The sequence below is a fragment of the Panthera pardus genome, unplaced genomic scaffold, assembly GCF_024362965.1.
Source record: "Panthera pardus isolate Hobbes unplaced genomic scaffold, ASM2436296v1 HiC_scaffold_17, whole genome shotgun sequence".
Taxonomy (NCBI): domain Eukaryota; kingdom Metazoa; phylum Chordata; class Mammalia; order Carnivora; family Felidae; genus Panthera; species Panthera pardus.
The window spans coordinates 121860717-121885575 of record NW_026526732.1 but is presented as its reverse complement, the minus strand read 5'-3'; the positions used below and the strand labels follow the sequence as shown (position 1 = coordinate 121885575).

General features: G+C 46.8%; 1 protein-coding gene across 9 annotated transcripts in view; it reads left to right on the top strand.

Annotated features, from left to right (window-relative positions):
- Positions 1-24859, top strand: part of PHACTR1 (phosphatase and actin regulator 1) — a 561384-nt gene that overhangs the window by 323649 nt on the left and 212876 nt on the right. The window lies entirely within an intron of this gene.

Sequence of the window (24859 nt, the reverse complement as noted above, 5' to 3'; positions counted from 1 at the left end):
GGGCCTGGTTTCTTTCAAACCATGTGGTCTAAGGTTTAGAGAACAGGGTTTCTCAGACTTGGCACTCGTGACATTGGGGGCCAGCTGATTCTTCATTACGGGAGGTTGTCCTGTGCGCTGTAGGATGGGTAGCGTCCTGGCCCCTAGATGCCGGGAACCACCCCCCACCTTTCCCCAGTGTGACAACCAGAACTATCTCCAGATTTTGCCAGATGCCTTCCCCTGTTCGAGAACCACTGGTGTGGACTGGGGATTTAACTGTGCCTAGAGAGCCATCCCCTTCCAGCATCTTCAGGCAATGATAGCTTATTCCTATGGAAACATTCTCCGTGTAGTCCTGATTCCAGAGAGCCGGCCCCACTGACCCAACGCGCGTGCCTAAACTTGGAAGCCCACACGGGCTGCTTTTCGTAAATTTGAAAATCGGGCACGACCATCCCCGATACACTGCTTGTCTTGTTTAGGCCCTCCAGTTTGAGGGCCTTTCCTTTTCGTCTTTCTGAATTTTGCTTAGACGCATAGCCGACGCACTTCCCGCTGGTTGACAAAAGTTAAATGTCCTTGTAGCCTGAGAGTGATAGAAGTCTGCCATTAGTTTGATTGGACAACAGTTTTCATTTAAAATTTTAATAGGCAGAGCAGTGCAATGTTTTGGTTTCCTGTTTCCCTTCCTGGTGATAAGGTAAAAACATCTCGGTGGCTTTCCTGTGTTCCATGACCATGGATTGGTTTAGTAATGTGTTACGTTAGGTGAGATTGGGAAGGCAGGCCTCTCGCAGGGCAGAAGAGTATCTGTACCTGTCTACCGGGATACCTTTTCCAGGTAAATTCTGGCATATCAGCCATATTAAAGTTTACTTTTCAGTAGATCCTACACAGGCACTACATGCGCATGTGGTTGTATATTAAATCTATAATAAGATACGTTATAGGGGATATTGAGAAAGGTGTCACTCTTTAAATGGCATCTTGAAAATATTTATGCTAGGGCCGTGTATATATATTTTTTTAAAGGAAGAAAGATTCTTGTTTTTAAATTTTTTAATGTTTACTATTTTTGAGAGAGAGAAAGAGAGAGAGAGAGACAGAGCATGAGAGGGGAGGAGCAGAGAGAGATGGAGACACAGAATCCGAAGCGGGCTCCAGGCTCTGAGCTGTCAGCACTGAGCCCCATGCAGGACTTGAACTCACAGACTGCAAGATCCTGACCTGAGCCGAAGTCGGATGCTTAACTGACTGAGCCACCCAGGCACCCCGAGATCCTTTTTTTTTTTTTCTTAAGTTTATTTATTTTGAGACAGAGAATAGGTGAATGGGGATGGGACAGGGAGAGTGAGGGAGAGAGAGAATCCCAAGCAGGCTCTGCACTGTCAGCACAGAGTCCGGCACGGGGCTCGATCTCACAAATGGTGAGATCATGACCTGAGCTGAAATCAAGAGCCGGACACTTAACTGACTGAGCCACCCCAGGCACCCCCGTGTATACAGCTTTCTATATCAGTACTCTGAGACTCACAGAATTTACTAGTCCAATGAAATACTGTATTATCAACATGGGGTGGAAGCATTCATGATTATACTGTTTTACCTAGTCCTGTAGAATAATTACCCTTGTAGATATTTTTTTTCTGATATTCTATAGCCTGGGGATAACTTTGCCAAATTATTCCTAGGCTGTTCTGTATTTATCATTTATTAAGGAGATACATTTTACAACTGAAGCAGTAATACCTTGAAAAATAATTGTGGCCCAGGGTATTGTATATTTTTTGAATTTTGGCTTTCCTGAGACATAATTACTTTAAGCTCAACCTGTCTTGTATTAAATCTGTGTGTATATAATAATCCACCTTTGGTTTTCCCCCATTTAATAGTATTTGACTCTCAAAGAGGACGTGTATAAACAAATGACAAAAAATAACTTAGCTTTAAGCTCTCAGCCCTGGGAAGGTCATGGCCACATAGTAGAATAAATCTTCATGTTTCTGTGCGTTGTTACAACAGTATTTTGTAGATTTTTCTTACTGATGTGTACAGAATATCCCTTGTGCCTTGTATATTTATGACAGTTACTAACTCTGTTAAGAATTTTTATACTGTTTGAGAATACAGAAGATGATATGAAATTGATACTTTTTTTATTGGAGTTTGGGTCAAAATTTTCTGTTAGACAAGAATCTCAGTTTTGTGAAACTTTTGTTCCTTAGTGTCATGAAAACGAAGCGAACTTAGTTTTCCCTTTCCATCTCTTTTTCTGTACTTGATTTTTTTCAATATTTTTTTAAGTTTACTTATCTATTTTGAGAAAGAGAGAGAGAGAGAGAGAGAGAGAGCGCGCGCACCACCAGGGAGGGGCAGAGAGAGGGAGAGAGAGAGAGAGAATCCCAAGCAAGCTTTACACTGGTAGAACAGAGCCTATAAGGAGACTCAAACCCACGAACTGCGAGATCATGTCCCCAAGCCAAAACCAAGAGTCAGAAGCATAACCAACTGAGCCACCCAGGGACCCCTGTTTGGTTTTTTTTTTTTGTTTTTTTTAACGTTTATTTATTTATTTTGAGAGAGAGTGCACATGGAAGCCGGGGAGGGGCAGAGAGAGGGAAGGAAAGAATTCAAGCAGGACTCCAAGCCATCAGCATGGAGCCAGACGTACGGCTCCGTCTCTCAAACTGTGAGATCATGACCTGAGCTGAAATCAGGAGTCGAACGCTTAACTGACTCAGCCACCCAGACGCCCCGTGGCGCCTTCAAGTTTCTTTAGAATGCTCCGATCCATTACCAGGTGCCACCAACACCCCTCCCCCAGTCAGATCCCCAAATTAGGAATACCCCGAAATCTTCAAACTCTTTAACATTCAATTTTTCATGTCCGCAAAATCTTTACCATTGCTTTTTGGCAGGGAACTGATTTGGAAGAATGAAGGGAGACTAGTCTTCCCTCTTTCTAGCCCCAGCTGAACTGTAGATATATTACTATTTGAAGGTATTTCTCATTTTCAGGATGCAGTCGCTTGACCTAGTCTACCTGCTGTTATGACAGCACCATACAAAAAGTGTTATTGCCCGTTTTATAGACCACGTGTCTTGTATGGGCACATTCTGTTAGAATGTACTCGTTACATCATTGATCTTTTCTATAAAGAGCCATACCTAGCAGTTACTGGGAATTAGACAAAAACATTTTTTTTAAATGTTTTTTTTTAAACGTTTATTTATTTTTGAGACAGAGAGAGACAGAGCATGAATGGGGGAGGGTCAGAGAGAGAGGGAGACACAGAATCCGAAACAGGCTCCAGGCTCTGAGCGGTCAGCACAGAGCCCGACGTGGGGCTCGAACTCACGGACTGCGAGATCATGACCTGAGCCGAAGTCAGCCGCTTAACCGACTGAGTCACCCAGGTGCCCCCAAAAACATTTTTTTAAGATCACCATCTAATGCTGTTTGTTTCCAGCTGCTTATTCTAGTCGGTGGGTCTCAGAACCAGAGAGGACGATGCGTTATATGGCATCGATTCAATCTGTCAGAAGTCAGAAGTTTAATTCGTGCAAACCGGATTAAGGCATATAGTTGTAGTTGCCTCAACTTTTGCAGTATGCGTTCTAGAAGAGAGCATTCTTGGTGCTATACAGAGCTGCTGTGCCTTCTTCCTGTCCCATAGAGTGCCCTAAACAATGCTAATTTATGTTTTTAACAGAATTGTCTGAATAAGAGAAAAACAGTCCCAAGAAATATTTCTGCTAAAATTTCAGCACAAACTTATCTTCAAGAAAATCTGAAAAATTGTTGCGTCTATATCTTGCCTGAACCATAAGTTGAGTGTGTGTGTGTGTGTGTGTGTGTGTGTGTGTGTGTGTGTCTGTCTGTCTGTCCCACAGTGTTGTACTTCGAGAAGCAGAGAGACTCCTCTCTGTCCAGTTCACGAAGCTGCACACACAGGGCAGATGTTTAATAAATGTTTGTTGAACTGAATTCATGAAAGGCAGTTTGTCGGCAAAACTAATTTTTTAGAGTCCTTAATGTACACTTTTCCCCCCTTCAAACCACTTCCCCTCATATTTTATCTTCGAAGTTCGGTTATTGCCCTCTTGCTGAGCTGCGAAAGAGCTCAAAATGAACAGCTACCGTTTCTCCCTCAGTCGATATGTGGCTGACTTCTCCAGATAATTGAAAAAAAAAATTCCCGTTACTGGCTTTGGGGTCGTGGTTGTATCTGAGTGTGATACGGAAGGCTTCGTTGTCAAACTTATATTTCTGACAATGTCTTACCCACTTGCAAATAAGGATTCCCCTTACCTGGCTTGTTCTCCTGAGCTGAATCTTTCTCCAAGCCATTCAGTTCCATAACTGCGTCTAATTTTTAAATAAGCACCAACGGGAACAGTTATGTTTGCATTTCTGCCAGTATAAATGGCAGAAATTGACTTTACTGGGTAGCAGAAAGCCAGGAAATAGATCAAAAAATTACCTTCGGTGTTTCTTGAAGGATAGTTCCACAAATATCAAAGGCTGTTAGAAAACCTATGAAAATATTGACTTCATGGTGTCTAATTCCTTTCTGCTTAATGGATCTGTACCAGATCTCGGGCAATTTCCATTTAAATACATGCCCCGAAAGCTTCAGTGCTCACCGAGTGTTTGCTGTGTGCACTGCATGATAACATTGTGAATATATTTGAATTACTCTTTGCCTTTTTAGTCAACTTAGTTTAAATTAAATTCCAAATTATTGTCCCCAAGACAAAAAAATTAACTGTAGCGATGTCTTATTAGACCAGCCAGTAAGCTCTGTTGCTTTTATTAGTCTATAAAATACTACACATCCATTTTTCATGAGTGCCGTTTTCATGGGAATTCAATCCTGCAGAATCAAGGTGGTTTGGGCATCCAACTAAATTTGAACTTATTTTGTTATATACCCTCCACTCATAAAGAGTCCCCTTATTTCTCCCTCACCCCTTTTTAAATGTTTTTATTTATTTTTGAGAGAGAGAGAGAGAGAGAGTATGAGCAGGGAGGGGCAGAAGGAGGAGACACAGAATCTGAAGCAGGCTCCAGGCTCTGAGCTGTCAGCACAGAGTCCATTTCACTTTTGTTTGTTTTTTAATGTTTGTTTATTTTGAGAGAGTGCGCGTGCTTATGAGTGGGGGAGGGGCAGAGAGAGAGAGAGACAGAGAGAGAGAGAGAGAGAGAGAGAGAGAGAGAGAGAGAGAACAGCAAGCAGACTGTGCTCTGTCAGTGCAGAGCCCAACGCAGGGCTCCAAGCCATGAGCCCTGAGATCATGACCTGAGCCGAAATCAAGAGTCGGACGTTTCGAACGACTGAGCCACCTGGGTGCCCCCACTCCCCTTTGTACATAGGAGTGTATCTCCTTTCAGAATACAAGCATTCCAGAAAGGTTGTATGTAGTTTTTGTTTTGTTTTGTTTTTTAAGCTCAGCAAACCATTTCAGCGCACTGTTGTAGCTTCTGTTTGAATTAATTCTTACAATTCCACTTTAAAATACGAGCAGTTTGGGGCGCCTGGGTGGCTCAGTCGGTTGAGCGTCCGACTTTGGCTCAGGTCACGATCTCGCAGTGTGTGAGTTCGAGCCCCGCGTCGGGCTCTGTGCTGACTGCTCAGAGCCTGGAGCCTGTTTCAGATTCTGTGTCTCCCTCTCTCTCTGACCCTCCCCCGTTCGTGCTCTGTCTCTCTCTGTCTCAAAAATAAATAAACATTAAAAAAAAAAAAAATAAAATAAAATAAAATAAAATAAAATACGAGCAGTTTGCTAGGTAAAAATGTTAACTAATGGGACGTCAAGGTGATACTATATTCTTTTAAAAAAAATTATGAGTTTATAATGTTGGGTTCTTAACTATGGCCAGGAGCTGTATTCAGTCTTTAATAACATACATGATCTTATGTAATACGACAACCGTATAAAGAAGATGCTGTTATTCTCATTTAAGAAATGATTTAGGGGCGGGCGCCTGGGTGGCTCAGTCGGTTAAACATCCGACTCTTTAATTTCAGCCTAGATCATGATCTCACACTGTGTGAGATCGAGCCCCGTGTCGGGCTCTGTCCTGACAGAGCGGAGCCTGGTTGGGATTCTCTCTCCCTCTCTCTGCCCCTCCCCTGCTCGCTCGCACATGCGTGCTCTCTCTCTTTCAAAACAAACTTTAAAAAATGATTTGTTTAGTGGCATCTGGGTGGCTCAGTCAGTTAAGCATCGGACTTGGGCTCAGGTCACGATCTCACCGTCCGTGAGGTCGAGCCCCACGTGGGGCTCCGTGCCGACAGCTCGGAGCCCGGAGCCTGCTTCGGATTCTGTGTCTCCCTCTCTCTCTCCCCCTCCCCCACCCACGCTGTGTCTCTCTCTCTGTCTCTCAAAAATAAATAAACCTTAAAAAAAGTAAAAAATTGTTTATCATTCCCATTTTAAAGTGAAGAAACCTGCCTTTGGTCACAAGGCTCACGTCTGCCCATTCCAAAACTGAGTTCTTAAATGCTACATCACACATAGCCCAGGGATAGCCTCCAGTAGGAGAGATAACGTTCAAAGTTACCAGTAATTCCTCTATTCCCCGTAGAGTCAACCAAAGCTACACCTAAGTACCATTTATAGATTTCTGTTAGACTTAAACACAAGGGCGATATTCACATTACAATAATGGCAATAGGCTTTTCATAAAATAATAATCACGATAGCTATTATGCTACGTACCATACTAAATGCTTTACATATATTCATTCTTTATAATACTTTTCATCCACTTTTCATGACAAGAGGCTTTGCATATGGCTTGTGGATGGCAGAGATGGGCTTGCACTCAAGGCTATTATCCAAAAATCAGAAAATAAAATTATAGAGAAGATCATCTATGACTTTTTGGTGCAAATAGAACCTCTCTTTAGCAGAGTTTCTTTTTCCAGAAACCGTGTCCCCCTATAGATAGCTAGGTAAACTTTTAGAACAATCTAATCGTTCTGTATATAATGTTTGGCAACTTACTATCTGACCAAGCAACCATGGCAGTTTTTCATGTCAGTAATTAGAGGGGTCCATCAGCGTTTATAACGGCCACATAGTTGTGCATGCGACTTTTGCCCCTTCACTTAATCCCTCAAAGTTGTGTAGTTGGCTTACTTTTTGTACTATTAAAATACAAATGGGGGCGTCCGGTGGCTCAGTATGTTGCGTGTCTGATTCTTGGTTTCGGCTCAGGTCATGATCTCATGGTTCATGAGTTCGAGCCCTGCGTCGGGCTCTGTGCTGGCACCGCGGAGCCTATTTGGGATTCTCTCGCTCCCTCTCTCTCTATCCCTCCCCTTCTCTCTCTTTCTCAAAATAAGGAAATAAAAACTTTTAAAAAATACAAGTGAAATTTAATTGGTGATGTGACCCTTCAATAACATATCAAACTTGACCCAAGTTAGTTGGCCTGTGGGACAGACTTTTGGTGAAAGGCGCCAGTTATCAAGTCGAAGCCAAAGCGGTTCAGTCAGATTGGGAATAACCCTTATAACCAAGACACCTCTTTCAAGAAACGTGACAGCCTCTCATCTTCCCTTACATGTGACAAAATTCTCCCTGTGTCATTTTTTAACTATGGCTTGCTCCATAGCCCCACCTCCAGCTAGGGCTCTCCCTAGAAATAAATAAATAAAGGGTGAACCTTACCTACAGTTGATTGTCCTACCCATGAACACTCCAGGAGATGCGAAATATTATACGTACCCAAGGCAGAGCCTATCCTGTGTTATTCTAAGAAATGTGCATTCATTTATTCATTCAGAAATAGCGATCATTTCCTGTGTGTCATAAATGGTCCTTACCCACCAATCTACTAGGGACATGTCCCTTAGGATGCGTTGGCTGCCGTGAGAGAGGACTTTGTGCATTTTGACCTTAAAAACTAAGGTCATTCACTGTCTAACATAAATTTATAAGTGGAGCTGGTTCCAAGCCTGATTCCATGGCGCCATGATTTTGTGCTTTGTCCTCTTTTGCTTCTGGACCCATCCTCGGGCTGGTTGAAAGATGGATATGACAGTTCAGGCCTCACATCCTGAGGACACAGTGACCAAAGGCAGAAACAGGACTGTCTCTCGTTGGCTAGGAAGGAAGCCGTTCTTAGAAGCCCTTCTTAGAAGCAAGCCCTGCCACCTCCAGGCATCCCTTACAGATCTCACCAGATCTGGACGGCCTACCGACTCCTAATTACTGACCAGAGATCCACTCACTAGTGCTGGGATTAGATTTTAGGAAGCTCATGGTCCCGTAGAGAAGGATAAATAACTGAGTACTAACTGGGTCCTCCTAAGAAGGAAGATGTGCAGAAATGGGCTTGACATTTTCCATTAAAGAGAAGGCTGGCATCCTGAAGTGACACAATCATCCAGGCAGAGGGCATGGCAGGTGTAAAGGCCTTGAGGCAGATATGATGTGTTTCTTGTTGCGTCTGATGAACAGAAAGAGAAGCAGGGTTGGAGCCAGTGAATGGGGCAGATCATGGCCCCCTGAGTTGATGTAAAGACTGTGGGTCGTTGGCCTGAGAGCAGGATGATTCACTGGGGGCTTTAGGGCAGAGCAGTGACATGTTTGGGAGAGATTCTCAGGCTGCTGTGCCAAGGACGTGGAGGTGAACAGTAGGAGTAAGAATGGAAATCGGCCATGGGGACAACTGGTCTACCCTGAGGACAAAAGTAGAGAGGGTTGAGAAATATTGAAGAATTTGTTCTGACCCCTCTTGTTGATGAATTGGATCTGGGGGGAGGTGAGGGAAGAGGTGGGGTCAAAAACGACTCACGGGTTTCTGTCTCAGCAATTACAAAACTGGCCTTGCCATTCCAGAAGAAGTGATCAGATTGAGGGTGAAAGTAATTCACTTTCGGTAAAGTGAACGTGAGACGCCTGTGACATATTTAGAGACAGTAGAAGTAACACAGAGTGATTCAGACACCATTCAAAATCTTCGTTGTGTGAAATAATCACATTTTCACAGTAACCCAAGGAGGCAGATGCTGTTGTTATTCCCATTTTACAGATGTGGTAACTGAGACCCAGAGAAGTATTTGGGCCAGAGTTAACACAGCTAGTAAGGTGTCGTATCACTTAGGAAAGCCTTCTAGGCTAGAAGCTTACCTTTAGAAATCTTCAGCTTATCAACGTTAAAGCCGTGGGAATAAACAAAGTTGTTTAGGGAGAGCCGACCTTTGGGAAATTCCGTGATTAACTCAAAGTCTGAAAGATGTACAGGTTCTCTAAAATCTTTAGTTTTTTTAACATTTATTCATTTTTGAGAGTGAGAGAGACAGAGCATGAGTGGCGGGGGGGGGGGGGGGGGCGGAGAGTGTGGGAGACACAGAATTTGAAGGAAGCTCCAGGCTCTGATCTGTCAGCACAGAGCCTGACGCGGGGCTCAAACTCACAAACCGCGAGATCACCTGAGCCGAAGTCGGACGCTTAACCAACTGAGCCACCCAGGCGCCCCAATATACGAGTTCTCTAGAGGAGACAGGAAAGGAGGAAGAGGGGAAGAAAGTCTTGTATAGGTTACCTTTAAAAAATGAATGTTAAATTGTTAAAAAAAAAAAAACCAATAAAAGCGTTTGACGACAAGCTAAGAAACAGGCTGTAAAAGGTTCTGACATTCTGCCAAAGTGTGTGGAACACGGCCACGTATGTCAACGCTTGATGTTGTGCCACTTACAAGCGATAGTTTGTATAAACTTCAGCAAGTCACTTCTTTGCATGAGGGTTAGGTTCAACTGCAGAAAGCAAACTCAGAAGAATAATCAACAGGACAGGAGTTTGTTTCTGTCACAGACAAGTGCGGAGGCAGCCAGTTCAAAGCTGTTATACGCGATGGCCCCGTGAAGTTCTCAAGGACCTGGGTGCCACCTAGCTTACCGCACTCCTCCAATACTGTGAGGTGACCCTTGTCCTCATAGTGGCTGCCAAGTTGCAGCCATCACAGCTTTGCCCCAGAAAACCAGGTGAAGGGAAAAGCAGACCGGAGAGATGGCCCATCCCTTCCCTTTGAGCAGACTTGGCGGGAGTCACGCACAGAACCTCAGCTCACAGCCCAGTGGTCGAAGGTTGGTGATATGACCACACCTGCCCGCAGGGGAGGCTAGGAAACTGCCTTTTAGCTGGGCACAAAATCAAGAAGCTTTCACTAAAGAGAAAGGGAAGAATGGATATTGGCAGGCAACCAGCCATATCTGCCAGTGTCAATTTGCTCTTTTGTAAAATAAGGATTAACATATTCGCTTTCCCTCTCCCGCTGGTTTGTTGTGGGAATCAAATGACACAGCCAGGCATGCGCTTGATACGTAATAAAACACTGTTCAAACTGTTGCTGTGAGAATGACCATTGGCTCCTCTCGCGCACAGTAGGCATTTATATTTTGAATGAAAAAATGTTGGGAAAACGTAAGATTTTCCACTAATCTGTAAGTGCACAAAGGCAGGAAATGTGAATTGAGAGAGAAGATTTTTCTACACATCTTGCATTTCAATGACAAGGCTTTCCTTTGCTTTCACAATCAATTTCGGGACAGCCAAGATTGATATTTGATTAGTTCTGCAGGAAAATGTCCCATCAGTATTGCCTAGGGGTGCTGAACGTAGGCACTGTCCAAGGAACACTGGAGAATGCTCTGTGGGGACAGCAGTCATGTTATTAACTTACCCGATCTTCCCCATTCTGACTGGTAACATAACGAAGCTTCCAGACCAAGGTCCCTGGAGAGGACCTCATTGAAGGTAATGAGGGAATGGCTCTATCATTCAGAAACTAGTTGGACTGATCACTAAGAAATTGGCTGCAAAGCGTCGCTCCATTTTGTGTCTGGAGATTCATGGGTAAAGGCAAATGAAGTTCTTTTCCTTGTTAATTTCCTGATGACCCCGGATTTATTTCATCTGTGGATACTAATAGCCTTTTCAGGTTTTGAGTTTGCCTCCAGAAAGATGACGTTTTCGCCTTTAATAATGACCTTTAAGATGATTCTGTCATTAAGGGCAAAGAATTTGTGACCTTTCATTATATATGTGCTTGCTAGGTCCACATCAATTCCCCATTCCTCTCAAAACGGAATGGTGTTCGCTTTTGTGTGGTACTTTCCATTTTAGGATTTTGTTTGATTTTATTTGTATATAGATTTTTTAAATGTTTATTTTTGAGAGAGAGAGAGAGAGAGAGAGAGAGAGAGAGAGAGAGAGAGAGATGGTGCAAACATGTGAGCCGGGAAGGGGCAGAGAGGGGGAGAGAGAGCAAATCCCAAGGAGGCACAGGGTTGTCAGCACAGACCTCACTGTGGGGCTCGATCCCACAAACTGTGAGGCTCGATCCCACAAACTGTGAGATCATGACCTGAGCTGAAACCAAGAGTGAGACGCATAACTGAGTGAGCCACCCAGGCGCCCCCCAATTTTAGTATTTTTAGAGTAGGGGTTTCACCTTCTCCTTCCTCAACTCCCCTATCCCATAACTTGTGTTGTACAATAAGTGTGTAACAAATGTTTGCAGAGTCAAAGCACCGTCATCTCCTGTGCTCATGGGCTGTGATACCTCCCAAAAGTACCCCAAAGGACAGATATGAAGACAGAGGGCCAAACGGCCCGTTTCTTATGATATCCCCTTTTTTTCCTTTCCTTGACCTGATGCCTTGTCTAATCCCTGGCCACTTTGGAAAGGGGACAGAGGGTAGCCAAATCAGAGCTAATTTCGTTGTGCTAAGTCTTATTATGTAACCACAAAGAAAAACTGAAAAGATGCTTTATAAACAAATTAAAATACCATATCACAAGTAAACCTGGAGTCCAAAATCCTAACTCACAATTTCACTTTAGCCACCTGGGGGAGGATTCCCAGTTGGAACGGGTACCGGCCAGTTGGTTTCATCGTTGCTCTGGAGCGTTTGATGGTCATTAACTGTACTTTCTGAAGCCTTCCAGCTGAGACAGGGCAGCTGTCCTCCCTCCCACGCTGTCAGATGACATGAACCGGGAGTAAGTTCAGACAAAGAATAATTGGTGGAACCAACACCCTAGATTTGGAGCCAGGAGATATTTCATGAGCACTCACTAAATGCCAGTTATTAGTCTTGAGTTTTCATATGTTAATATAATGATTATTATAATAATTATAATACATGATAATGCCTTGGAGAAACAGGTGTATCATCCCTGCTTTGCTGTTAAGGAAATGCAATTCTGACATCAATCGGTCAACGTGCCGATGGCCACAGAGCTAAATGGTGATTGGCACTGAAACCCCAGTGGTCAGAGTTCAAATTCGAGGCTCTGAGGTCAGTATATTCGGTCATTAAAAAAAGAACTTAGGGGCGCCCGGGTGGCTCCGTCAGTTAAGCATCCGACTTTGGCTCGCGTCATGATCTCACAGTTCGTGGGTTCCAGCCCCGGGTCGGGCTCTGTGCTGCCAGCTCAGAGCCTGGAGCCTGCTTCGGATTCTGTCTCCCTCGCTCTCTGCCCCTCCCCCACTCACATTCTGTGTCTCTCGCTCAAAAATAAATAAGTTTTTAAAAAATTAAGAAGAATTTCAAAATACACTCCTAAATCAATGTGAATTCAGAACTTCTTACGGAGCAAAATTAATCGATGACTTTCCCTGCTAAGACCTCTTTAGAAATTGAACATCTTTCACACAGAAGAGTAATAAAAGGTCCCCAGAGGAACTATTGACAGGATGAAAAGGACATTCGCCTCTAGAAAAGGACTAATGGAACTGAATTTCTGTGTTCTGAGACCGGGGAAATTAAGAATTCCTTGTGAAACCCTCAAAAAATGCATAAGTGGTTGCTTCCTTTCCGGAGTAACAGTTCCGGCAGGCCTAGGTTCGAGCTGCCGATGGTAAATACACACGGAAACGATCTACGAAAGGAAAGAAAGAAAAGACCAACACCCCTGCGAAACTGTCTTCTCCAGGAGGGCTGTTTAGATTTCACATAGTCACTGCACAAATGACCATGAGAAACCGGTCTGTGATTCAACAGGAGGTAAATCGGGAGACCGTAATGTCATCCGAGAAAGAAAATGAGAAATCTGAGCTTCAGAGGAAGTAGACCCGAGCAATCATTCTTCGATGGAACGTGAGGTCTCACGAGGTTCCCTGTTCCATAGGTAACTGAGTGGCCGTTGTTATGAGACCTTGGAATGAGCTCAGGGGAGGAAAAATGCTGAGGGTATTAACCTTGACGGTAATAGAGGAGGAAAGGCTTTTGAAAAGAAGTGGGTTAGGAATCCTACCCACATTGCTCGTCTTTGCATCCTTAAGCCATCCGTGAGGTTTGGGGTGGACTGATGACAGGCCTGTTTCTAGATTCGGGAGCCCTGGGCCACTTCAACTGTCTGTCTGAGCTGGTGCACTCTGGGTAAGCCGCCTGACTCCTCTGCATCTTACTTCCCGCGCCCCTAGAAGGCGTCAAAAAAGACACTGCCTCGGCACCTTGGAAATTGTGTCCCACGAAACGCTGGCCAACTCTGAGACCTCCGTGGTCGTCTCACTGCGGAACACCAACCAGCCGTATTTGTGGTCAAATTAAGTGTGGGAAACAAAGTGCTAAACAAAGTTTACAAGGTTTATTGCAGACCTCCTCAGGGCCTGAACAAAGGCTAGAATAACGTGTGAAGTGATTCTTTGACAAGAGAACCCGGTATGTCAGTCACAACTGCAGGGGAACACAGGGAATCACGGAAAGGAAAGATTCTAGGCTGTTTGTGGAATGCCGTAGTATATTGTTCAGAATGTGGTTCTTAGACTCCTCACGCCAGAATTACCTGTGGGCTGCTTATTACGTGTTCGTGTTCCTGGTTCAGATCTAAGATAGAGATCCGGGATCAAAAGTTTTAGCAGATATTTGAGTTGATTCTTACGTACACCGAAGTTTGAGATCCACCAGTCTGGAGGGTGTTGGCATAGTTCAGAGCCTTCGAACTTCGTGTAATCTCATAGGGGACGTCCTAGTGGTGAAGTCAGAAGGAACTTTACTCCTTATTGACCAGGTGGTTGGCCTGATACGAGATGCCTTTCATTTTTAAACAACTTCCGTTGAGTCTGTATCACATGCCCCCGATGTCAATCCTTACGAGTCGGTATTCTCCTTATGGTATTGGAAAACAAGCTGATAGGACTTCCCTAAGGTCACAAAGTAGATTTGTGGGAGCCCTTCGATTCGAAGTGAGAGAGAACCCAACCTTCTTGGACTGGAGGAAAACCAGAATCTATTGGTTCATATCAAGAAACTGTCCAGTGTTATGATGGTTTCAGGAAGGGCTGGATCTAGGGGCTCAAATGATGTAAGGAAGTCTCCGTTTCACCTGAGCCATCCTTCCCTCGGTTTTTTTTCTTCTTCTCGTTTATCTCAGTTCTCAGACAGGCTCTCCCTTCCCGGTGGCAGGAATATTACCAGTAGCTTCATGCTATAGAACAGGGGTTGGCAAACCATAGTCACAGGGCTGGCTGCCTGGCTTTGTGAATAAAACTGCGTTGAACACAGCCGTGCCCGTTTGTGTACTTTGGTCTGTGGCTGCTTTCATACTGCCACAGCGGTTGGGTATTTGGGACAGAGCTGTATGGCCCGTGAAGCCTCAAGTATTTAGGATTTGCCTTTATAGGAAGGGTTTGCTGACCCCTGCAGGAGAAGCCAGGTTGTGTGGAAGTTTGATTTTGAACCTGTCCGAGGCACTATTTATTTATTTCAAGAGTGTCAGACCCCAGGGTCTGATGTTTTAAGATGAACGAAGAGCCTACATGACTTGGGAGTGTTGCTTGGGGTTGACAGAAGACTTGGGAGTTCATTGACTCTTAAACAAGTTCCATTCCCAACACAAACAGTGGGTTAAAAGAACAATGGGGGTGGGGGGGACGCCTGGACGGCTCAGTCTGTTGAGCGTCTGACTTCCGCTCAGGTCGTGATCTCGCATTTGTGAGTTCGAGCCCCGCGTCGGGCTCTAGGCTGACAGTTCGGAGCCTGGAGCCTCCTTCCGATTCTGTGTCTCCCTCTCTCTCTCTGCCCCTCCCCCACTCACGCTCTGTCTCTCTCTCTCTCTCTCTCTCATAAAAGAACAGTAGGATGTTTTGTGAGTTTTTATAGTCTTACATGCTTTAGGGGTTGAAGGGTAGACTCCTGGAAGAGGAAACAGGAATTTTTGTCTTGAATATCTCAGGAAGAACTTTGTAACACCTATCATCGCAATAAACATAACGACACGGACATGTATAAATTTGAATTTAAAAAAGACGTCGCCCCCACGTGTCTGGTCTGTCAGCAGAGGCTTTTTGTTCATTGACGGCCTGTGGTCACGGAATGCAAATACCCCGTCAGCACAGTGCTTAGAAAACACGAAGTATTGGACATGACAGGATTGCTCCCTCTCGGAGCCTGGGAAATTACCATTGTGACTTAGAGATTCTTTTAATATTCACCAAGTCTAAGTGAAGGTTCTTGAGTTTATGGCCCCAGCTTTGACCAGGCTTAGAGAGAGCCTGTCTAATCTGCGATCCCAGATGCAACAGCATATCTATTTATAGCCCCAGCAAAGTCCAGAATTGAGTCTCCTTGGCTGGGCTCAGTGGCTTGTCCCTAACTGCATTACTAGGGGTGGGGGAGGGAGGGTGGTAGAGAATGCAGTGTTCTGATTGGTTTGCACTGGATCACGTGCCCCCCCCCCCCCCCCCCCGCGAGTCAGGAGTGAGACCATCCTTTCCTGAACCACCTGGACTGCCAGAAAGGATTCTCCAGTGGAACATTCCAGGACTCCTGGAGTTCTTGCCACCTGCAGGGAGGCCAAAAAGAACTCCTGCCCAATGGCTATTAAGTGATAGGTTCTGGATCTGAACCTGCATCCTCCTGGTTTTAAAACTAACATTTTGGGGGCGTCTGGGTGGCTCAGTCAGTTAAGCGAACGACTTCGGCTCAGGGCATGATCTCACGGTTTGGGAGTTCGAGGCCCGCGTCTGCTCTGTGCTGACAGCTCAGAGCCTGAAGTCTGCTTCGGATTCTGTGTCTCCCTCTCTCTGTCTCTTGCCTGCTCGCGCTCGCTCTCTCTGCGTGTCAAAAATAAATAAACATTAAAAAAATAAAAATAAAGCCAACATTCCTTCCACTATGCGCAATGTGTAGTGAAGCAGATCAGACCCCGTCCCAGGCCAGACTCTGGTACCTGCTGAGCTCCTTAATTGCAGCCTGTGGGGTAGGTGCAGAGGAGACCACGTCCTTATGGTTCCACGTGTCCTACTGACCTAGGGTGGGCGTCCTCCAGGGCTCCCGCATTCAGGCGTGCGTCTATTTTGTGACCTCTCTGGACAAGGCACATAACGCGTGTTTCCTCTTGCTGGAGTAGGATCTGTTTATACTGGCATCTGTTTTGTAGCCTTTTCAAAAAGAACCTCATCTCTGCCCTCTTCCTGGAGACATCCAGTGACTTTATTTTTTTTCCCAATGTTTTATTATTTAGTTTTGAGAGAGAGAGAGAGAGAGAGCTAGAGAGAGCCTAAACAGGGGAGGAGCAGAAAGAAAGGGAGACAGAGAATCCAAAGCAGACTCCAGGCTCTAAACTGTCAGCACAGAGCCCGATGCGGGGCTCAAACCCGTGAACACGAGATCGTGACTTGAGCCGAAGTTGGCTGCTTAACTGACCGAGCCACCCAGGCACCACTCATCCTGTGACTTTAGTCAGTAATATGGAGATGTGAAAAGCCAAGCTCCCCCAGTGTGGGCAGATGTTCTTGAAAATGGACAAGGCTTGGGGCGCCTGGGTGGCTCAGTCAGTTGAGCGTCCGACCTGGGCTCAGGTCATGATCTCACGGTTGGTGGGTTCGAGCCCCACGTCGGGCTCTGTGCTGAGAGCTCAGAGCCTGGAGCCTGCTTCCGATTCTGTCTCTGCCTCTCCCCCGCTTATGCTCTGTCTCTTAACATCTCAAAAATAAAGATAAACATTAAAAAATTTAAAAAAAGAAAGAAAATGGAGAAGGCTTGATTAATAACATGCGTTTCTTTTCTTCGAAGCATCCTGTCATTCTGTTCATTTACTTCCTCCCCAATTGCCCCAAATGTAAGGTGGGGTGAGAATAGCACCTCCTCATTAACGGGAGGATCACAGAAGGCAGTATTTTAAGTGCCTTGACCAGTGCCTGGAACAGACTCAGTGACTAAACAGTGGAAGGTGTATCATCGCTCTCACTGTCATGGTCAATGACTGAGGAAGCACCGTCCTGTTGAGACTCTCCCTTCTTGTTGTCGGGAAACTGGAATGGCTGTTTCCGGTGTGCAGAGTTCCAAAGGTCACGTCAGTCATTGCTGTGGACTCTTTCTGATATTGAGGCTCTTCCCTTTCTCTTTAGTGAAAGCTTCTTGATTTTGTGCCCAGCTAAAAGGCAGTTTCCTAGCCTCCCCTGCGGGCAGGTGTGGTCATATCACCAACCTTCGACCACTGGGCTGTGAGCTGAGGTTCTGTGCGTGACTCCCGCCAAGTCTGCTCAAAGGGAAGGGATGGGCCATCTCTCCGGTCTGCTTTTCCCTTCACCTGGTTTTCTGGGGCAAAGCTGTGATGGCTGCAACTTGGCAGCCACTATGAGGACAAGGGTCACCTCACAGTATTGGAGGAGTGCGGTAAGCTAGGTGGCACCCAGGTCCTTGAGAACTTCACGGGGCCATCGCGTATAACAGCTTTGAACTGGCTGCCTCCGCACTTGTCTGTGACAGAAACAAACTCCTGTCCTGTTGATTATTCTTCTGAGTTTGCTTTCTGCAGTTGAACCTAACCCTCATGCAAAGAAGTGACTTGCTGAAGTTTATACAAACTATCGCTTGTAAGTGGCACAACATCAAGCGTTGACATACGTGGCCGTGTTCCACACACTTTGGCAGAATGTCAGAACCTTTTACAGCCTGTTTCTTAGCGTGTAGCTGCAATTCCTGAACCAGCAGAGCTGCTTCTCTTTGCTGTCTTTAAAAATCAGTGCATCTTCGGGGCTTGGATTTAGGGACATTCTCATATTCCTCTAGGATTTCAATTACCGCTTTAAGAGTTAAGAGGAGATTAATGGAAAGACTCAAGCCATCGTCGGTCCCATCGGATCCATGAATTCCCTTTCTCTCCTCCCTCCCTCTCCTGGCATGGCGTCCTCGTGTCCTTTTGCGGGGTGCCTCTAAAGGATGCTCTCCGTCTGTTCACAGGGTTAAAGGCCGCACGCAGCCAGGCCATGAGAGCATCCTTTGGGACCTGCTCCTGGCAGTGGGTGGAACTGCCTCCTATCAGGCAGAAATCTGCCAAGCAGGAAAAAAGTTGGCCAAGTGGCTGAGCGGGTATGCTAAGTATAGGCCCAGTGTCCAGAGTACGAGTGTGGTTTCGTGGGGCGTGTAATTGGCGTTTCCCCTGGTGGTTCCCGGATCGAGAAGGCAGCCACCTGTGGGTCCAGAAAACTGAAGGGCACAGAGCTCTCTCCCCCCTCCTCACTGGGGCCTGCAGCACTCAAGTGGACTCTACATTGAGATGGATAAACTCTGTACTGCGTGCTGCTGTACTCCCATTAACACTGTGCTGGGCCAGGATCAGTGTTCATCTCCATCAGTTCTAATGAGCAGACGGGATCCATCTTTGACTGACGGCGAGGGATGGGGAAGAGGGTGGTGCTCAAAGGTCGGAAGGCTGGGTAAGGGCAGCGAAGGTCAAGAAAAGGGCAGAGCGAGAAGGCGCGTGGGAATGCCATAGATCCTCGGCGATGTTAGCCCCAGTTTGTTTTCAGGCATCAGGTCGGTGTTTGCACTGAACGCTTTGGCGGCCCCGTGGTCAACCCGGTAGTGTTGTTTGTCTCGTCATATTTCGCCTGCTTATAGGCCTGGATGTGTTCTCTAAACCAGGTAACCTTCTCTGGACAGAAGAGCCTCAGTGTGCCCCCTTATCCACTTCTTCTAATGTCCAACCCTTGTCCCGTCTCCTCTCTCCTCCCCATCTTCATCCTACTCCTTAACCCATGGGCAGGGCAGGGCCTGCCTTAGATTAGACAGGCAGGGCCTGTTCTGATTTTCAGAACAAAAAAGTCTTCTTTTCTTCTTCTTCTTCTCCTCCTCCTCGTCCTCCTCCTCCTCCTCCTCCTCCTCCTTCTCCTCCTCCTCCTCCTCGTCCTCCTCCTCCTCCTCGTCCTCCTCCTCGTCCTCCTCCTCGTCCTCCTCCTCCTCCTCCTCCTCCTCCTCCTCCTCGTCCTCCTCGTCCTCCTCCTCGTCCTCCTCGTCCTCCTCCTCGTCCTCCTCCTCGTCCTCCTCCTCCTCCTCGTCCTCCTCCTCGTCCTCCTCCTCGTCCTCCTCCTCGTCCTCCTCCTCCTCCTCGTCCTCCTCCTCGTCCTCCTCCTCCTCCTCCTCCTCGTCCTCCTCGTCCTCCTCGTCCTCCTCCTCGTCCTCCTCCTCGTCCTCCTCCTCGTCCTCCTCCTTCTCTTCCTCCTCCTCGTCCTCCTCCTTCTCTTCCTCCTCCTCCTCCTCCTCGTCCTCCTCCTTCTCCTCCTCCTCCTCCTCTTCCTCCTCCTCCTCCTCCTCCTCCTCGTCCTCCTCCTCGTCCTCCTCCTCGTCCTCCTCCTCGTCCTCCTCCTCGTCCTCCTCGTCCTCCTCCTCCTCCTCCTCCTCGTCCTCCTCCTCCTCCTCCTCCTCGTCCTCCTCCTCCTCCTCCTCGTCCTCCTCCTCCTCGTCCTCCTCCTCGTCCTCCTCCTCCTCCTCCTCCTCCTCGTCCTCCTCGTCCTCCTCCTCCTCCTCCTCGTCCTCCTCCTCCTCGTCCTCCTCCTCGTCCTCCTCCTCGTCCTCCTCGTCCTCCTCGTCCTCCTCGTCCTCCTCCTCGTCCTCCTCCTCCTCCTCGTCCTCCTCCTCCTCCTCCTCGTCCTCCTCCTCCTCCTTCTCCTTCTCTTCCTCCTTCTCCTTCTCCTCCTCCTTCTTAAAAGTCTATTTCGAGAGAGCGCAAGCACAAGCATCACAAGGGTCAGAAAGAGAGGAAGAGAGACCATCTCAAGAAGGCTCGTCACTGTCAGTGTAGAGCCCGATGCGGGGCTCCAACCCACGAACCACGAGATCATGACCTGAGCCAAAATCAAGAGTTGGGCACTTAACAGATGGAGCCACCCAGGTGCCCTCCCCCCACCATTTTTTTTTGTTCTTTTAAACATACTTCCTAGTTAATACAGATCAGTCCTAGATTGGAGAGAAGTTCTTCAAAGAGTTCTAGCCTCTCTAAGACAGTGGGGTATCGTGGGGCGCCTGGGTGGCTCAGTTGGTTAAGCGACCGACTTCAGCTCAGGTCATGATCTCGCGGTCTGTGAGTTCGAGCCCCGCGTCGGGCTCTGTGCTGATGGCTCAGAGCCTGGAGCCTGCTTTGGATTCTGTGTCTCCCTCTCTCTCTGCCCCTCCCCTGTTCATGCTCTGTTCCTCTGTGTCTCAAAAATAAATAAAAACATTAAAAAAAATTTTTAAAAAAGACAGTGGAGTATCACTTACAGAGTGAAAAGGTGAAAATTCTGCCCTTTTGGCCTGATAATTCATATTAATTCCTCATTTCCCTGCCATAAGGTATCTCCGTAAAAGCACAAGTATGTGTTTCCAAAGGGGGAAGACAGAGTCGTGGAGAATTTCCTGTGTGGCTGGGTACTTGTATGACACCATCTGGCAGCTGTGAAGAAAAGTATGGCAGAAAGGTGGGGGGTGGGGTTCGGCCCTGGGCAGTTGAGCATCATCAACTGCCCACCAACCTCCCCTCCACCCCCATCTTTGGCCACCACTCCTAGGATGCTGAAATGTGGACACGACATCCCCTCCTCATGGAATTGGAAGGAGTGCATATTATCAGATCCGGCTACATAAGCTTTCTATTTCTGAGTTCACTTTGGGTTGCGAGGCTGGTATCTAATTTGCGAGAATCTTGGGTCCTCCAAAACTCCAAGGAGCACTTGGCACACATAGAGGTCTCAGGGGGAGGAGGGATAGACAGAGATCCTGGTCTTTCTGCCTCCGTTCATGACTATAGGCATCAGATAGCATAGGCCCTGTGGCTTCTGAACTTCTCAGTGGGTAATTGTATGACTGACACTTTCTAGGACTCCTGGGTTGGAGTTCTTCCTTTGGATGAGCCTTGGAAGCCGAGCCCCCATGAGAAATAGAATGGTAAGGGTGCTAGGCGAAGTGCCCCCTGCTTTGCCCACCCCCTGTTGCATGCTTTAAGAGCCCACCAGGAGCAACCCAGGCTTCCAGAAGGGACAGGCTTCAGGCACATGCAGATACAGGTGCTTGGGTTCTCCATAATGGAAATCGTGCGTCTATTAAGTCTTTTCTCTCCTGCTTTTCTATATGTTTTAAAAAAATTTTTTAACGTTTATTTATTTTTGAGACAGAGACAGAGCATGAACGGGGGAGGGGCAGAGAGAGAGGGAGACACAGAATCGGAAGCAGGCTCCAGGCTCTGAGCCATCAGCCCAGAGCCCGATGCAGGGCTCGAACTCATGGACCGCGAGATCGTGACCTGAGCTGAAGTCGGACGCTTAACCGACTGAGCCACCCAGGCGCCCCTCTCTCTATTTTTTTAATGTTTATTGATTTTTGAGAGAGAGTGTGAGCAAGGGAGGGGCAGAGAGAAGGAGACGGAAAATCCCAAACGGGCTCCGTACTGTCAGCGCAGAGCGACACGGGGCTCGAGCTCACAAACTGCGAGATTGTGACCTGAGCCGAGATCAGGAGTCCGACGCTCAACCGACTGAGCCACCCAGGCTCCTCTCTTCTGCTTTTCTAAAGGGAAAGAAAAATCATGTCCATCAACGATTTTGCTCCCTCTGAGTGAAGCTAATCCCAGACATGTCATGAAAGGGAGCCCAGGCTGCCTGGTCCCTTAGAAGAGCGTTTTCCTGGAGGCCCTGGAAAGATCCCAGAGCTCATCTGGCCAGTCCTCCCCTTTCTCCTGCAGATCTCTGAAGCAGCTCAGCCGGCCACCTCCTCCCTTTTGGTTCAGCATGCTGGCCTGGCAGTTGACATTCGAGCTGATTCATGTCTAAGTGAGCAGTTTCTCCGGACAGCTGTCTCCTCTCTCTGCAGCATGAGGAAGCCACGTTCCAGAGCAGTGGGCTTGGGCAAAGGAGCCTTTTCATCATCGGTGGCAAAAGAAGGCTGTTGTATTCAACGCGCCTGGCCTGTGTGCCCTTCCTGTCCCCTGGTCCCCATCCTGTTCTCTCCCGTGCTTCCGCGACCTTGGAGACCACTTTATTCAGAGTCCTGTTTTACTTTCTGTTGCTTTTCTCCCCATCCTTACCCTAGGGTGCCAATCCTCACTCGTAAACCTCCTAGATTTCCTTATCCAGTGGCAAAGTAGACAGGCTGGGAACCAACCCCTATTGTCAAGTGAATTGGGGGAGAATGTAATGTGGCTGATGAAACTATAAATCAGTTAGAGTAATCCAGTCTGCTCAATAATCTGTACTTAAACAGGCTAAACACCCTGCATTTCATAATGTACTTATTAAAGATCCATTTAACTATGGAGTTCTAATTACACCTTTAGAAAACTCTGTCAGCTCCTTGCCACTCTGGGTTTCTCCAAGGCACTCCTAACTTGTTGTAATTATTTTAATGTAATTTCAGAATAATTTTTATTCATTTTTAAACAGATGTGATTATGACACCGCTTTTTGGTCCTGGCGGTGCATTTTTCTTCAGGCAGCTAGCGATTCTGATTTTATCCTTTGTGAGACGTGGATAATGGGATCCGTGGATAACGGATCGCAAGACGGTCAACGGACCGAATCAAACGTGCTCAAATTATTTAACAAATTGTTACTGGATGTCAACTGGGAGAGCAAATCTCGGTACCAGTCCTGAATAACTTACACCTTGAGTTCTTTTTTTTTTTTTTTTTTTTTTTGAGGGATTCAGTATATAATCTCTTCCTGTATCAAACCTTTCATAGAAGATATTTCAGGATGGCTACATTCGGAGCCGTCTCAAACTGGGTACTTTAAAATTTTTTATCTATTGTGTCTTAGATTAGAGAATCAAAAGAAAGGTAGAAACTCTCCCAACCAAGGGCAGATACCAAGATGGGCTCAAACTCGTGCATGTATTTTCAGTGGTGTATGATGGCCTATTGGGGTCTGCAGATCCCAGGATGGGACCGTTGGTGAGCGAGACTTCCATTTTGGCTACCGTGTGTGTTGAGGGAGAAACTGGCAGATAATTCTGGGCAAGCCACTCAGATGGAGGTTCCAGAGGCCAAGACAGAAAGTCAGAACTCTCTACTGTTAAGTTGCGGGAAGCCACCAAAAACTTCTGGGAAAAGCAGGCTTCTGGAAGAGTCCTCTCGCGATAGTGTAAAATATAGGTTGGGGCACCTGGGTGGCTCGGTCAGTTAAGCATCTGACTTTGGCTCAGGTCATGATCTTGTGGTTCGTGAGTTCGAGCCCCATGTTGGGCTCGCTGCGGTCAGCACAGAGCCCACTTTGGATCCTCTGTCCCCCCCCCCCCTCTCTGCCCCTTCGTCACTTGCGTTCTCTGTCTCAAAAATGAACATTTTTTTTTAATTAAAAAAATAAATAGGTTTGAAAGCTGGAGACTGGGGTTGGGAATGTAGGTTTGGAGTCTTGCAAAATCTGGACGAGCAACACTCATTAGAGACGAAGGAAAGAAACAAGGAAACAAGGTGATGGATGTGAAGGAGAAAGTGATCTTGTGAAAATGAAATCACTGGACTGTCTCAACTTTGCTTCTTTCCTGGAGACAAAAAACCCTTAGTGTGTAATTTCCACATTTGGAAATTATCCGGCTTGCACCCTTACCATTATATTTCTCAGGGGAGCTTGGCTTCCAAGGCTGATCTCCCTATAGCGACTCAGCTACTGAGCATTGTTGAAGAAGCACCCACCCAAGCAGCAGATACCATTTAAAGAGAATGATTTCTGGGGCGCCTGAGTGGCTCAGTCAGTGAAGCGTCCGACTTTGGCTCAGCTCATGATCTCGCGGTCTGTGAGTTTGAGCCCCGCGTCGGGCTCTGTGCTGACAGCTCGGAGCCTGGAGCCTGCTTCGGATTCTGTGTTTCCCTCGCTCTCTGCCCCTCCCTCAGTCATGCTCTATCTCTCTCTTTCAAAAATAAACATTAAAAAAAAAAAGGAGCTGCCATGCATGTAACCATGGAGTCAGAGGTTTAAGGGCCATCACTTTGCAACACGTCCACATTGTTGCTGCCCTCAACACCAAACCTGCACCTTCCCTGTGTTCCCTGTTTCCGTCAGCAAAGGGGGTCACTCCACTGGCGTGAGTCTGGCCGTTAGGAATGATCTACCTCCTGTCCCTCGGGCCCTCCCACTATGTCCTGTTGGTTTCGCTCCCCGACATCTCCCAGATACATCTACTTCCCTTCAGTCTTGCTGTCAGGAGCCTTTGCCAACCTGTCCTCTCTGTCACCAAGCGCACCGCCTGGCACATGGTGGAGATGCCCTATATATTTCTTGCGTAAGTGAGTCTCTTGAGTTAAAACCGTCTCAGGCAGACTACCAGGCCAGGCCATGAGATGGAGTTTCGGAGGAAGCCTGTGTTGCCAAAGCCTGCGTGATTTTTCCGAAGATGGTGATAGAGGCCCAACAGAGTGGTTTTGGGTCAGTCCCATGGCTCTAGATGTAGCCTGACTTTCTAGAACAGTGAGTGTCTCTCACCCTCCTGATTTTGCCAAGGGGAGTATTATTATTTTTTTTTTTTCCTAATTCTTTCTGTCTTAGAAAGTCAAACCTGGGTATATGTCCCTCACTGGGGTATGCAGATTCTCACGTAAGTTGGAAAAGAGTTGCGTCTTCACAAGTGATGAAGGAGGTCAAGGTGATTGTGACCTCTAAAGA